Source organism: Xiphias gladius, chromosome 12 (assembly GCF_016859285.1).
Source record: "Xiphias gladius isolate SHS-SW01 ecotype Sanya breed wild chromosome 12, ASM1685928v1, whole genome shotgun sequence".
In the NCBI taxonomy this organism is placed as follows: Eukaryota; Metazoa; Chordata; class Actinopteri; order Istiophoriformes; family Xiphiidae; genus Xiphias; species Xiphias gladius.
The window spans coordinates 19,447,010-19,461,255 of NC_053411.1; the positions used below are offsets into that span (position 1 = coordinate 19,447,010).

The 14,246-nt window shown below is 43.7% G+C and overlaps 1 protein-coding gene across 2 annotated transcripts in view; it reads right to left on the bottom strand.

Moving 5' to 3' along the window:
• mepceb (methylphosphate capping enzyme b) overlaps positions 1–14,246 on the bottom strand; it is a 37,315-nt gene that overhangs the window by 6,651 nt on the left and 16,418 nt on the right. The window contains exon 9 of one of the 2 annotated variants that reach the window (XR_005708480.1): positions 2,108–2,423. The exons of the other annotated variant lie outside the window; for it this stretch is intronic. The gene's annotated coding sequence lies outside the window, so the exon portion shown is untranslated. The remainder of the gene's footprint in view (positions 1–2,107; positions 2,424–14,246) is intronic. 2 annotated transcript variants of the gene reach the window in all.

Below are 14,246 nucleotides of genomic sequence, written 5' to 3' on the forward strand. Positions count from 1 at the left end.
CACTGTGAACTTTTTCTGTATTGAACCAGACCAGGATCTTTCCTGAGCCTGAACCAGGTGCTGTGAGAGTCTGAACAGAAGCATAAAACCAGTCTAACGATGCTGGAGTCTCTGCAGGTGGATGTCGAGCTGCAGGGTCAGATATTCTGGTGGGAAACAAACACGTTGCGACTGACATGATGCTGTTGCAGTTTAATTGTGTAGAAACATAACTCCTACCAGACAGGACGGTTCAGTGTGTACAGAGAGAAGCCTGTGATGTTTCAGTACAGAGGCCGTTATGAAAAGTATCTGTGGACGCAAGTCTCAGACACACACACACACACACACACACACACACACACAGCCTGCTTCACATCTGTTGGAAAAGATCCCGACATGCCTGATAAATGTGTGTGTGTGTGCGTGTGTCTAATTCAATTATGCTGCTGTGAATTTCAGGCTTCATCAACACACACACACACACACACACACACACACACACACACACACTCGCAGCAAAAGCAGATGCTGGTGTGAAGAATCAGTTAGTGTTGAACATGTTTCCGTCTGTTTCAACTTCACACAACCTGAGAGAGAAGGAGGGAAGGAAACAAGGAAGGAGGGAAGGACAGAAGGATGGAAATTTAAATGGACGGAGGGAATAAAGGAAGAGTGAAGGACATAAACAAATGAATGCAGCGTTCTGTAGCAGAATCTAACGTTGATTGACAGAGAACAGTGTTGGACTGCAGGTTAGTGATGGGACACTGCCCTCTGCTGGATGGAGACCACATTACAACCTGCTCAACACAGGCCGACTGACAGATGGCTTGTAGTGAGACAACCAACCAACCAGAGACTCAACCAACCAACCACAGACAAACAACCAGAGAAAACCAACCAACCAGAGACATAAATCCAACCGTAGACAACCAACCAACCAGAGACAACCAACCAACCAGAGACTCAACCAACCAACCAGAGACAAACAACCAGAGAAAACCAACCAACCAGAGACATAAATCAGACAACAACCAGAGACAACCAACCAACCAGAGACATAAATCCAACCAGAGACAACCCACCAACCAGAGACATAACTCCAACCAGAGACAACCCACCAACCAGAGACAACCAACCAACCACAGACAACCCACCAACCAGAGACATAACCAACCAGAGACATAAATCCAACCAGAGACAACCAACCAACCACAGACATAAATCCAACCAGAGACAACCCACCAACCAGAGACAACTATCCAACCAGAGACAACCAACCAACTGGAGACAACCAACCAACCACAGACATAAATCCAACCAGAGACAACCCACCAACCAGAGACATAAATCCAACCAGAGACAACCAACCAACCGGAGACAACCAACCAACCAGAGACAACCAACCAACCAGAGACAACTAACCAACCAGAGACAACCAACCAACCACAGACATAAATCCAACCAGAGACAACCAACCAACCAACCAGAGACAACCAACCAACCAGAGACAACCAACCAACCACAGACATAAATCCAACCAGAGACAACCAACCAACCACAGACATAAATCCAACCAGAGACAACCAACCAACCACAGACATAAATCCAACCAGAGACAACCCACCAACCAGAGACAACCAGCTAACCAGAGACAACCCACCAACCACAGACATAAATCCAACCAGAGACAACCCACCAACCAGAGACATAAATCCAACCAGAGACAACCAACCAACCACAGACATAAATCCAACCAGAGACAACCCACCAACCAGAGACAACTATCCAACCAGAGACAACCAACCAACTGGAGACAACCAACCAACCACAGACATAAATCCAACCAGAGACAACCCACCAACCAGAGACATAAATCCAACCAGAGACAACCAACCAACCAGAGACATAAATCCAACCAGAGACAACCAACCAACCAGAGACAACCAACCAACCAGAGACAACTAACCAACCAGCGACATAAATCCAACCAGAGACAACCAACCAACCACAGACATTAATCCAACCAGAGACAACCAACCAACCAGAGACAACTAACCAACCAGCGACATAAATCCAACCAGAGACAACCAACCAACCAGAGACAAACACAAAGACTTCTGACCTTTGACCTTGAATAGCAATGTTTTCTCTCTCAGGATGTCTCCCTCCCTGTTGTAGACTCTGCAGGTGTAGGTGTACTTGTCTCCATCTGTGGGGTATTTCAGGGTTAGACTGAGGTCTCCAGTTTTCAGCAGGTCTTCCTTCATCTTTGTTTGGTGTTCGGTGTGAACCTCTTCCTGTATCAGAACTGTTCTGATACACGTGGAGCTTCCTGTTACTGTCCATCCGATCCACTTTGATGTCTTCAGGCACATGAGCTGTGGTTTTGAAGGGCAGCTGGACAGAAGCCACCCCTGAATCCACCTCCACCTGTTGGACTGAGAGGACAACAAACCACAACATGAGCAGCAGCGCTCGGCACGTTTTCTTTGACTGTATGAAGTGAAATCTTTGTAGTGAGAAAAAGGTCAAACACTGACGCTTAAATTTAATCAAACTTAACTGTGTAATTGGAAATGAAACATGTATAACATATTTAAAGAGTAAATGAATTATGAATATCGAAAGTTATCTTTTTGTTTTTTTTATTGTTCACGGCCTGAGAAGTGGACGGTGGTGCTGAAGGCAACTGACTGTTAAACAGTCATGTACAGTGAACTCAAAGCAGACAAGCTGCTGCTGCTACTGGTCAGAAACCTGCAGCTTCACCAGGTCGTATGACACATGTGGGTATGAAAAGACAAGTTCGGTGTCACGTGAGTAAAATAAATACTGCAATACACTCACAGCATGATGAATTCACGCTGACCTGATGATATGTTGAATCTGCATTTAGAAACAACACAGTTCATGCTGATTTCTCCCTGAGCTACCGTACAACAGCACAGGTGTCGTAACCAGTAAGCACCTGGCAAGGCGACTCTCTTCTACAGCTAAGGTTTGTCCAGAAAATCGCTAGATTTGTCGCTAGGTGCTTTTGTGAGGAAAAATGGCTAAAGGGTCTGAAAAGTCGGTAAATCTCGAGACAAAGGCGCTAAGTTGGCAACAACGTCCCCTGATGAAGCAACAGAAACTGTCTGAACCATTTCATCTTGAAAGAGCAACAACCAATGGGGAAACTCCAACACTCGGTGCGTCAGTCAGTCATAGGGCTGGCCCTGCTGCTGCGGTCCAGCCAAAAATAAGAGTCTCTGGAGAGTTTGAGCTCTCTAACAATGCATGCCGGGAAGCCTGCCAACATTTTTTGTTTGTTTAAAACCTCCACATAATGAGCCGAGTCCCAGCAGTCGATTCATTCAACTCATCATTTCAAGTCAGAACAGCTCATGTTTGAGTCTGAAATAAAAACTAGACATTTTAAGTTGACTTAACTTGAAACTACATATTTACATTAAGTTAACGAGTTGATTCAACCGATTTCCTGAGGTTTTACAGTGTAGGACACCTGTGACCCAGAATCTGTTTGTGTCTTTAGTTTGTGTGAATGTGCTGGTTTGATTCCTGCCTATAAGGTTAAACGGTTTTACTTCTCTGCTGCTTTGTGACAGCCTCCCTATGGAAACGCTTGTGTCAGTTATTGAATTACTGTATGTTTTAGTCCATGTTTTGCGTCTCAGTGTGTCACTGTTCGCACAGTGACTTCCATCAAAGGCTCTCACCAAGGTATTTCAGTGTTCAGCTCAGGAAGGAAAACACGTTTCAGCTCTGCAGCTTCAACACAGCTAGGGCCGTCCACATACTTCTGGCCACGTAGTGTGTCTCAAGAGGCGATGGGAAGTATGCGTGTGTGTGTGTGTGTGTGTGTGTGTGTGCGTTTGTGTGTCCAGAGTGACCACATGACTGACTAACACACTCTCAGCCTGAACATATGAAGCCTGTCATTTGTCCACAAACCTAAACATTAACATTTTTCTGTCGCCGGGCAGAACTTTGACTCCTAAAATATTCTGTTTTTTTTATTGGAAGGAGGGAGGAGGCGAGGTGGGCGTGGCCTCTGATCTGTAAGGTGAGTGTGAGAGAGAGAGGTGAAGAAGGTTTTTGTTTTCTGGACATTTCTCTTTTCTTGTAGTCCTGACTTCAGATCAGTCCGGCGTCTTTGTGTTTTTCACACCTTGTTCTGGATTAAATTTTTCCTTTTCTGGCTCCTCCCACCAGGTGAGAACTAATCAGGTCATCAGAAACAGGTTTTTATTAACTAAGCATTGGAGAGGCTGACCAACATGCTAACTGTTCCCATAGACATACAGTCATTGTGCTAAGCTAGGCTAACCTCTGTGCTCGGCATCAAACTGAACCGAGGCTGAAATCATTTTTTTCATTTTCACCGATAAAACTACTTTTTAATTTCACTGTCAGCACTGAAACTGATTTATAACTGATTAGAAACAGAAAGGGTTTTCATGGATGACACCGAAGCTGGTTCAGAGTTTCTGGACTGTGATGAACAGTGTTGATAAATGAATAAAATGATTAATTTCCTGTTAATCGATTCTGAGTCTGAGCTACTGAATGTTTTCACTTATTCATTTTAAAAACCCAATATTCACCTCGATTTACTCTGAAAAAACTGTGCTGGACATTTATCACTGTTTTCTGATATTTTCCTGTAAAGGCTTAATTGATTGATCACAAAATAAACAATCGACTTATCAATAATAAAAATAATGGTTAGTGGCAGCCCTAAGTTTTAGTATTTACTGCTTTATGTCACTGATGTTCTCAGCAGAAAATCGCTTTAAATACAGGGACTTCTTTTAATGCTCAACTTCAAGCCTCCATATTTAGCATTTATAAGCGGAATGCTAAACATTTAATAAGTTAAGTCATGTGTGACACGCTGGGATATTTTAGGCTGGAACTCACTGTTTGCAGCTTTAATATTGTAGTTTATAAGCAGATGAAGACATACAGCATGAATAAATCAGTTATTACGTCTTTATATACCGATTATACAGCTAAATGTGAGGGGTTAAAACGACGAGCCCTAAAATATGTTTATATGATATATGTGCTTCATCTCGAAGGAAAACACACCTGGAGACAGACACCTGTGGAAGATGCTGACCTCTGTGCTCCTGCTCTGCTGTTTGCTGCTGGAGGTGGTTTCTTCGGCGCCGGTGAGAAACATGAGCATCGTGTTTTTGGTGGCTGTCAGAGTTGCTTCTCCAACAGCCTGAGTTCACCTGTTCATCCCCAGGTCATTATTTCTCAGGTTCATCCACCACTGTTCTGACTCCTCTGCCTAATGAAATGCCGCCGACTCAGGCTGGCTGATTAGAGCTGTGAGAAGACGTCACAGTTTACAATCTGAACGGGACGCCTGAAGACTAAGTCAATCAAAAACCCCCCCAGTTCACCAGCTTCCAAGCCCGCCCCTGAACGGCACCACACCTTTTAGTAATGCTCCCTGTGTGTTTCTTTCCCTCCAAAACACCAAGACCACGATATGAACGCTGAAGAAAGTGCCGCTGAGCTGCCGAGTGAAAGAGGCAGGAGAAATGTCTGAGTGTGTTCACGGACATGGACACGTGTATTTTAAACCCTCTGCGGTTTCTGGCAGGCAGATAAACAGTGTTTCACATTCAACACACGGATTTAGAAACGGACCGGAAACACACACACTGAGCTGTTTTTAGAGCGCTGGGCTGATCCAGTCTGACCACATTTACTTTGACTGTGTTTCTACATGTTTGACTCTGACGAACATTGATGCTCAACTGATGTCACACTCTCCATGAATCTCCACAGACAGATCACACACAGCTCCTGCTTCCCCTCTGCTGTAAACTCATCAGCTTTAACATGAACCAAGTTATTTAGCTTTCCTACTGTGTCTTTAACATACATCCCAGTAAAACCAGTCTGATCTGGTGTTCTCTAAGTGGGACATCCCAATGTTTACTCTGATCCATTATTTAGGTATGTTTTTGTTTATTGTCTTTTAGATGATTGTCTTTTTCACTGTGTACTGTTGGCCTACAGCTGCTGTATCATGCTTTTTACTAATATTAAGATTCTCCTCTTTTTTATTTTGTCCCTCCTTGTAAGTGATCTCGGTGACTTTGCCATGTCAGTCTCATATTCTCAAATTCTGTTTTTAGGATGCGACCCGTTCAATCAATCAGTAAACAAAGGTCGTGCGTCAACGCTGCATTCTCATCATGTCGGCAGAATGCGAAGAACAAGAGAAACACTTGTTATTTTGACTATTCCACGGTGGTTAATGAGCCCTGGTGCTGACTCTGTAGTCACAGCGGATACACAGAATAATGAGCTTCTGTTGTAGTGAAACCAGATCCACACAAACGAGCTGGACGGATTCTATCAGTGTTAGAGTTGGATTTTAATTCTGGTGCAGGTGCAGCCGTTCTCCTCACCAGGTGGGAGACGTCATTTCTGTCAGATTCACCGGATGAGTCAGTGATAGTGGTGCAGGGAGAAAACAACAATAATTAAGTTCAAGAAAGGCTCAGTTATCTCCTCCTTTTAACTAACACACACCAAAGAATTACGCCGCAAACCCGCTCAGCACGACCCCGGGTCTCCATCACAGTGAACCAAACAATGTTCATATGCACAGAACATTCTGATATTCTGTCATGGCACAGGTTCTCACAGTAAAACTGAACCCTGCAAATCAGCCTCCTCTCTCGTTCTGCAGCTGAGTCCAGACAGTGGTTCTTGGTCGGCCTCTTCGTCCGACAGTGATGAAGGTCTTCAGGTAACACAAACACGACGACTACCAAATAAAAACACCACAAAAAATCAGCTCCACAAACATCTTCACTGCGTTTCCAGCCGCCGGCTGTGCATCCGGTGGTGGGAGTGGCCTCACCACGAACCCCGCCCATCGCGCCCGCAGCCCCGCCCGGTGTGGTCGTTAAGGTCGAGGACACAAAAACAAACATCTCGCTGAGCTTCGCCATCTTCATCATCGCTGAGAAGGAGGAGGAGGGGAGCGGGACTGACCAACGAGAAAGGTAAAGATCGGTCCCTTGCCGCCTCGCCTTCGTTTTTTTTCTCCTTGTTCATCTATTTCTTTTTTTTCAGCTCTGATGACAACAGCAAGAGGGATGACGTCAGCGATGATGTCAGCAGTGAAGAAACTACAAGGTCGGGCATCAAGTTAACGGCCTCGATTCTCCCCGCTAAGCTAGAAACCAGCAGCCAACCAATGACTGAAGAGTACACAGATCACATGATCATCACCAGAGACAAACACCTTTCATCAGAAGAAATGATGGGTGATCAGCCGATGTTTTCCGTTTCTGGTGCGGAAACAGATGAGTTTAGCAACACCTCATCCAGGGGGGACACCTGGAACCAAAAACCGACTCTTTCTGATGACTTTGATTGTTTTATCAACAGCTCCACTGGGTCTCATGTGCACCAAAAACTTATGGTTTCTGATGAGTCTGATGGTTTTAACAACAGCACAGAAAGCAGGGAGATCTACAGTCAGCCAGCTGTAACTATTGTAGATTGCCTTGCTGACAAAAACAACGCACGGTCTGATGATTTTACTAACACTGCAAACAGCGAGGAGACAGCTGCTCCAGGATCACCAGTTAACGATGACTTTTATGACTTTAACAACAGCACAAAAGGCAGGGAGATGAATGATCAGCCAGTTAGAACCATTTTTGATTTCTTTCATGACATAATTACCAGGTCTGGTGAGCCAGCGTTGTCTCTTTCTGATGACTTTAGCAACTCATTGTACTTGGAGGTCACTCAGCTGGACCCAAACCTCCAGGGTATCACTTTACGTCCAGATAACCAGAGGTCCAACAACACCCAACAGGGGGTGTTAGGTTTTGACACAGTGGACAAGCTTGTTCTGGATCAAGTATCACACGAGGTCACGAGTTCTAGCTCAGAGAAAATGAGCTCATTAATCCAGGATCGAGTCGGTTCTAGCAGAGGAAGCGTTATCAAGGATTTGAGTTTGGGTTCTAGACCTCAGGAGGTGTTTCCCTCCATTCAAGCTCTTGGTTCAACTTCCTTCACTGGCAGTCAGATGGATTTTCTTTCCAACCCTGATGAGAGTGATGAGAGTTCAGAATTGGTTAGCACTGATCCCAAAAATGAGAGAGGTGTTAGTTTAGATTCTGACAGCAATGAGAGCCTGGAGTCCACCATCTCCAGTTTCCAGCAAGACACTGGCTCTAAACATTCCACACAGAAAGTTATTGATTATACAACAAGCTTGATCGCTGACTTGATTAGTCCTGATCCAGACAGCAAAGACACTCAAGACATTTTTGCTGAGTCCATCCAAGAAAACAATGGTGCAAAGTTAAACCCAGTCAGTCCAGAACAGGATGTAGCACCTGTGATGCTGAGCGTATCGATGGATACTGTGTCCATGGGGGGTTCCAGGTCTGGCTCTCAGGTGAATATTACTTTAAACTCCGACAGCTCTGAGGAGAGTCAGGAATCTGTTGGTACACAGGAGGTTGAGGGTTCAACGGCTTTTGAATTGAGTCCTGTCTCTAGAGTCGGTAGTCCAGAGGTCAGCTCCAGCAGTGAGGAGGTCCTGTTGAGACTCGAATCCTCATCCTCTCCTCTTCTGCTTTCCTCACCTGTCCCTTCCCTTCAAACACCAACTGAGTCTGGAAGTTTTAGGTCAGAATCAGATAAGTCTGATTCGTCAGAATCTGAATCTGACACTCCAGGAGCTGATTCAGGGAATGATGCTCAGAGCACAGAACTTCATCCTAATCCCGTTCCAACCTCTGATTCTAATCTGAGTCCAGAGTCTACCTTTAATCCTAGTCTCAGTATGAACCTCAACTCCAGATCCAGCTCCAAGATCAGTCGCAAAGATTCTGAAGAATCACCAGCTATCAAGGTCCCTACAGATTCTGATGCTGATGCTAGCAAAGAGGCTAACCCCACTGTAGACTACAGCACTAACACTACTACCATAGCTGCAAACCCTGAAGCCAGCGTGGATGCTCGGTCTGATGGCGGTGTAAGAGATGCTGAGGTAGATTCAAGCACAGAAGCTATCACAGATTCTGTTGTTAGCTTTAAACCGACAGCCACCACTGAGAACAGCTCAAACCCTCCTGACTCCGGCGCTAGCACTGATGATATTGCTAGTATAGTAAAGGAACGAGCAGGTGCAGGCGCTAGCACTGAACCTAATCCAGATGCTAACAGCCCAGGTCCAAACCAAATTACCATCAGTGAAGAAACCGTGGCCTCTCCTCTTCCTCTTCCTCCTCCTCCAGGCAGGAAGAGGCCTTTTCGCTTTGGCTTCCTCGGCCCCATCAGTCATTCCTATAGTAACCAACCCGTTGCCAAGGAAACAGTGTCAAAGGAAAGAGTTGCCTCACCTCAAACCATCGCCAGGGAAACGTTGGCAATACGACATCGTCAGCTCCAGACACCACAACAGTATCGTCACAATCAAAACCTTTACTTGAATCCATTCCAGGACTTCTTTAACAGCCGTGAACAGGCGGACAGTCGTCACACTAGCGGGAAGCAGACAAGCGTTAGTGTAGCAGCAGCAGCTAATCCAGCTCAGAGCAGCAGCGAAGAAACAAACTAGTGAGGATGGTTTGTTTCCCCATCAGCTGAGCTCGGTCTGAAGGAGGTTGGATCAGGATTTAGCCACCAAGAAACAAAACATACACAAATGAAATGTCCCAAATTCTTCTGTTTTTTCCATCATTAATGATCTTTATCAAACTTTATTAAGTGTAACTAGACTGTACATCCTATGCGAAGGCAACTGGGCTTGCCTGAAGTTCTTGAAGCCGTTTCGCCTTTCATCCGAAAGGCTCCTCCAGTTCAGAACTGATGTCTTCAAGAATTTGAAGCGAGTCCGGTTACCGTTGCATAGCACTTACAGAATACCACGACCTGGATGACTGAGAATCTCCAAGGACATAATTAGACTGACGGTAAAGAGCTCAGTGCACTGCTGGAGCGGTGAGCAGGAACGTCTTTACTTTGTGTTTGCTAGCACCGGAACGCAGCAGCAGATCAGGTTCATGATTCTGTCTGGTTCATGGCTGCAACTTTCTTTTAAAACATTTTATTTCTTTTTCCAGTGTTTTATTTTTATAGCGATCTCTTCTTTTTCTAAGAGTTGCAGGCTGAGAGAAACAACCTCGTTTTTAAAAAGTGCAGTTAACCCTCTGGTAAGCCCCACCAGCCTGTTCATGCACAGCACGTTTGCCGTTTACAGTGATAATGGTGCAGATTTACCATCAAAATTCATAGTTATTTTTTAACAATGGATCATTGATCAAAGACCAACGTAGCTTATCATTTCTATTCATTTAGTGTCAGTAACAGGAAGGGATTAGCAGGTTTTATCAGCGGTAGCTATCTAGCTAATTAATGTTTACACTAGTTCTGTGGGTTGGTTTAAAATTCTATCTAGAACTGTGTTGTTTTAAAAGAAGAATCCTGCAAAATGGTCTTAAATAAGATCTTGATGGGTACACACGTGATATCATGCTAACAGGACGAGGCTAAAGCTAACAGGTAAAAAGTCACCAGCTGATGAAACATGTGGTCGACAGAAATAAAGGGGCAGCACTGTTCTTGTATTGCAGTGTAGAGCTAGTTGTCCTAGTGTTAAGTCTAAATTTCTCCTGTAAATAAACCCTATATATGAGTATATGAATCCAATAAAGATCAGAACCGAGCCGGTAACCTTGCTAACTCTGATAGCATCCAGGACCAGCTCCCACACAGTGGATGTTTCAAGCTAATGTTTCAAGCTAATGCTAATGCTAATGCTAACTCTTGGCCTTGGAAGTAACGTCGGGTTTTTACATGAGCAGATGAACAAAGTTTAAAACTTTCCTTACTCTCCAGCTGTGTTTATGGTTTTAGTATCTGTGACTACAGAGCCACGATTATGGCTTTAACAGGTGAAGAAACACCTGCTGTCAGCGGTTAAAGATGCTGAGCTGTGATTGGACAGTCACTGTTCAGGGACGGGGATGTACTTAAATCCCACATGGTTTCTCTTCGCTTTAGCTTTATTATTAGTTATAATACTGCCCGTAGAATGTTCATTACATCCATTTTTTCTCTTCTCTGCTGCTGAGAGAGTGACTGTACGCTCTGTTTTCTGTCAGCTTCATGCTGCTATGTCACACATTTCTATGTAATGTTCAATAATTATTACAACTTTCAATTCTGTTGATGCTCAGTCAACTTTTTGTTGAGCTGCCCAGTATAAATCATGTTACATCAAGAGTTTGGTTATTAAAAAAAAAAAGAAATCAGTGAATAAACAGCCGTTCTGCCTATTCAAAAGTATCGTAATTGAATTGAAGTATAATATGTTGTAAAGAACGATCAGTTTTAGCTCCTCTGGTTCATTGTTGTGTTGTCTCTTTGATTCAGATATCACTTTTTTAAAATGCAGATTTTTACTATGGAGTTCTGTGTGTGTGCCGTGTTGGTTATGTGACAGTAAATCGGTCCCCCGGCTGGTTGTGAAATGTGTTTACTGTCAGCTGGATGGGTTGTTGTGTTGTCTGCTGGTTCACCACAGCTCCATCAATCTGACTCTGATAAACACATCTGGAACACACTACGCGGAGAAAAGTATGTGGACACCACTAAGATACAGTATGTGACAGCTGAACATGTGATTCTCAAACCTTGGTGATTCATGAGCTGCTATAACACCAGTATCAGTAGAAATCAGGGGTGGAAAGTACTGTAATCAAGCACGTGAGGTACTTGTACTTTACTGGAGTATTTTTACTGTGTTTCCATTTAATGATGCTTTATACTTTTACTGCACTAGATTTATCAGACAACTTTAGTTACTCATTACTTTACAGATCAAGATTTTACCTACAAAACACATGAACAGTTTATAAAGTATGATGCACTCAGACTGGCCAAAAGGAAAATGTAAAAATGAATGTATAATATATATGTTTAAAAAACAATACAATAATAAAAAATAAATAAAACGATAAAAATAGAAAATGATGTAATTAGAAATTTTTTAAAAATTAAAAAACAATAACATTAATAATGTGTGTAAACATAACTGTCTTTAAACTAGGAGCCTGATTGAAGAATGTTTTAGTGCTGATTAAGTGATTTATTTTGTACTGTCTTCCTACAGGTTTTTCACAGTTTTGTCAATATTGTACTATATATTTTCTTTGTATTCCACAGCACGGAACCACTCAGTCAATAAAATGTGGTCACCACTTTATTCTAACCTCCACCAATTAGCATTCATGAGTTGTCTATGAGCACCTCAGTGGTTTATAACCCATTACAATGCAGTTGTAAGCAAATGTATCAACATCATGACCCCTAATTTTTGTGTAGCCGTGAAATGGTTTTTCACATGGTTGTTGATACTTTAATAAACACTTCATTTGTCGTTATATCTGTCTACAACTACATTAGTGTCTAATAAACCATTATTACAGGTTTATAAACTACTTGTAAAGTGTCGGCACCTCTTCAGCAGCTAACAAAACCAGCCCTGTCTTCAGCTTCGATACGCAGGGTGCATTATTCTGCTGATTTAAGCGAGTTGAAAAAAAGTTACTTTATGGTGTTAGAATGAAGTGTTAACAAAATCGGAATCGGAGAAATCCACCTCGAGCAGCTGCAACATTAAAGTGCCGTTTACACATGAATGCGTCAGAAATACAAATCCAGACAGCGGACAGCTGAGTACATTTGGCTGATCGTAGGACTTTGACTTGTACCAGAGCATTTTCATTCTCTCACACTGATACTTTGGCAGAAAGAGGCCGTCACATTGTTTTTTAAGAGTGTGTACACACACACACACACACGCACACACACACACCGTCAGTATAAATCAGGTTGTTTTTCTTGATGGCGGGTTGTCAGTAGGAGGGGGGCAGGGACAGAGGAGGACACGATGACAGCTCACTTCCTGCCGAGCGGACAATAAAAGACCCGAATCACAACGAGACCCGATCAGAACCTGTAGGACCCCCAGACCTGGACTCACCGGGACCATCAGGACTGACCTGTTTCTCCCAGTTTGGACCGATTCAGCTGAGTATTTTTCCAGGATGTTGATGTTTCTGGTGATCTTCAGTCTGCTGGACCAGAACCAGGCTGCTCCCGTAAGAATGGTCTTTATTGATCCCCAAATCAGTTTATTAGTTAGAGCTGTGACTGATCAATGACTCTGAGGTGTGTGGTGTATGTACAGGCACCAGGTGAACATGGCAGCAGCCTCCAGCTAAGTCTTCAACAACAACTGGACCAGTCAACGGTGAGTCTTCATCTGCATCACTGACTTTATCGTACTTCAGACTTTTTAAAATTATGTTTTGGGCAGTCTTGTCTTTATTTGACGGCGGGATTGAGCACGGACAGGTAATGTGTAGAAAGACAGTAGGACAGGAAACGGCCCGGAGCGCAGTTGCTCGCAGCATTTAGGCCTATGTTTTTTTTGCGTCGGGACGGACGGGGGACTTGTGACGGACCGCTACGACCTGCGAGGTGAGGCTCATGCAGTAGGTGGGCTCTGGCTGTGCTAGCTTGTCTACTGTACTGTAGAAGAATGTAAACTGTGAGGAAGAAAGACAAAACTGCCATCAGAACAAAGTAAAGACACGGTGTGAACATAATCGATATCAAAATGAGCTCCCTCAAAAGATCACTTTTTATCAGTCATCAATATTCAAAGGAGCTTAATCACATTATAAAACTTCCAAAAGAAACCACGTCGTATTTTTTATATCAGTTTTTTTTCATTCTTTAATGTGAAGGTCTGTCACCTCCACAAACACCTCCCTCAGCTCTGTTCACAGTGTGGGGTCAAATGTCAGATGCACAGAAAGATCAGTGCTCCTAAAATCCGTACCTGTTAATTCCTGCTGAAATGTGTCACATTACCTTCACCTTGCAGGTCGTAGTGGTGCGTTAAGAGTCTCCCTAAGACGGACTGGTTTTGGAGTCAAAGTTCACCAAAGTTAAATTGACACCGTTTGTGTGATAGCAGCAGCCTTCGCTGACTGCTAACACTAACCTCACCCTAACCTTACCCTAACCTCACCCTAACCTTACGCTAACCTCACGCTAACCTCACACTAACCTTACCCTAACCTCACCCTAACCTTACGCTAACCTCACGCTAACCTTACCCTAACCTCACCCTAACCTCACGCTAACCTCACCCTAACCTTACACTAACCTCACCCTAACCTTAC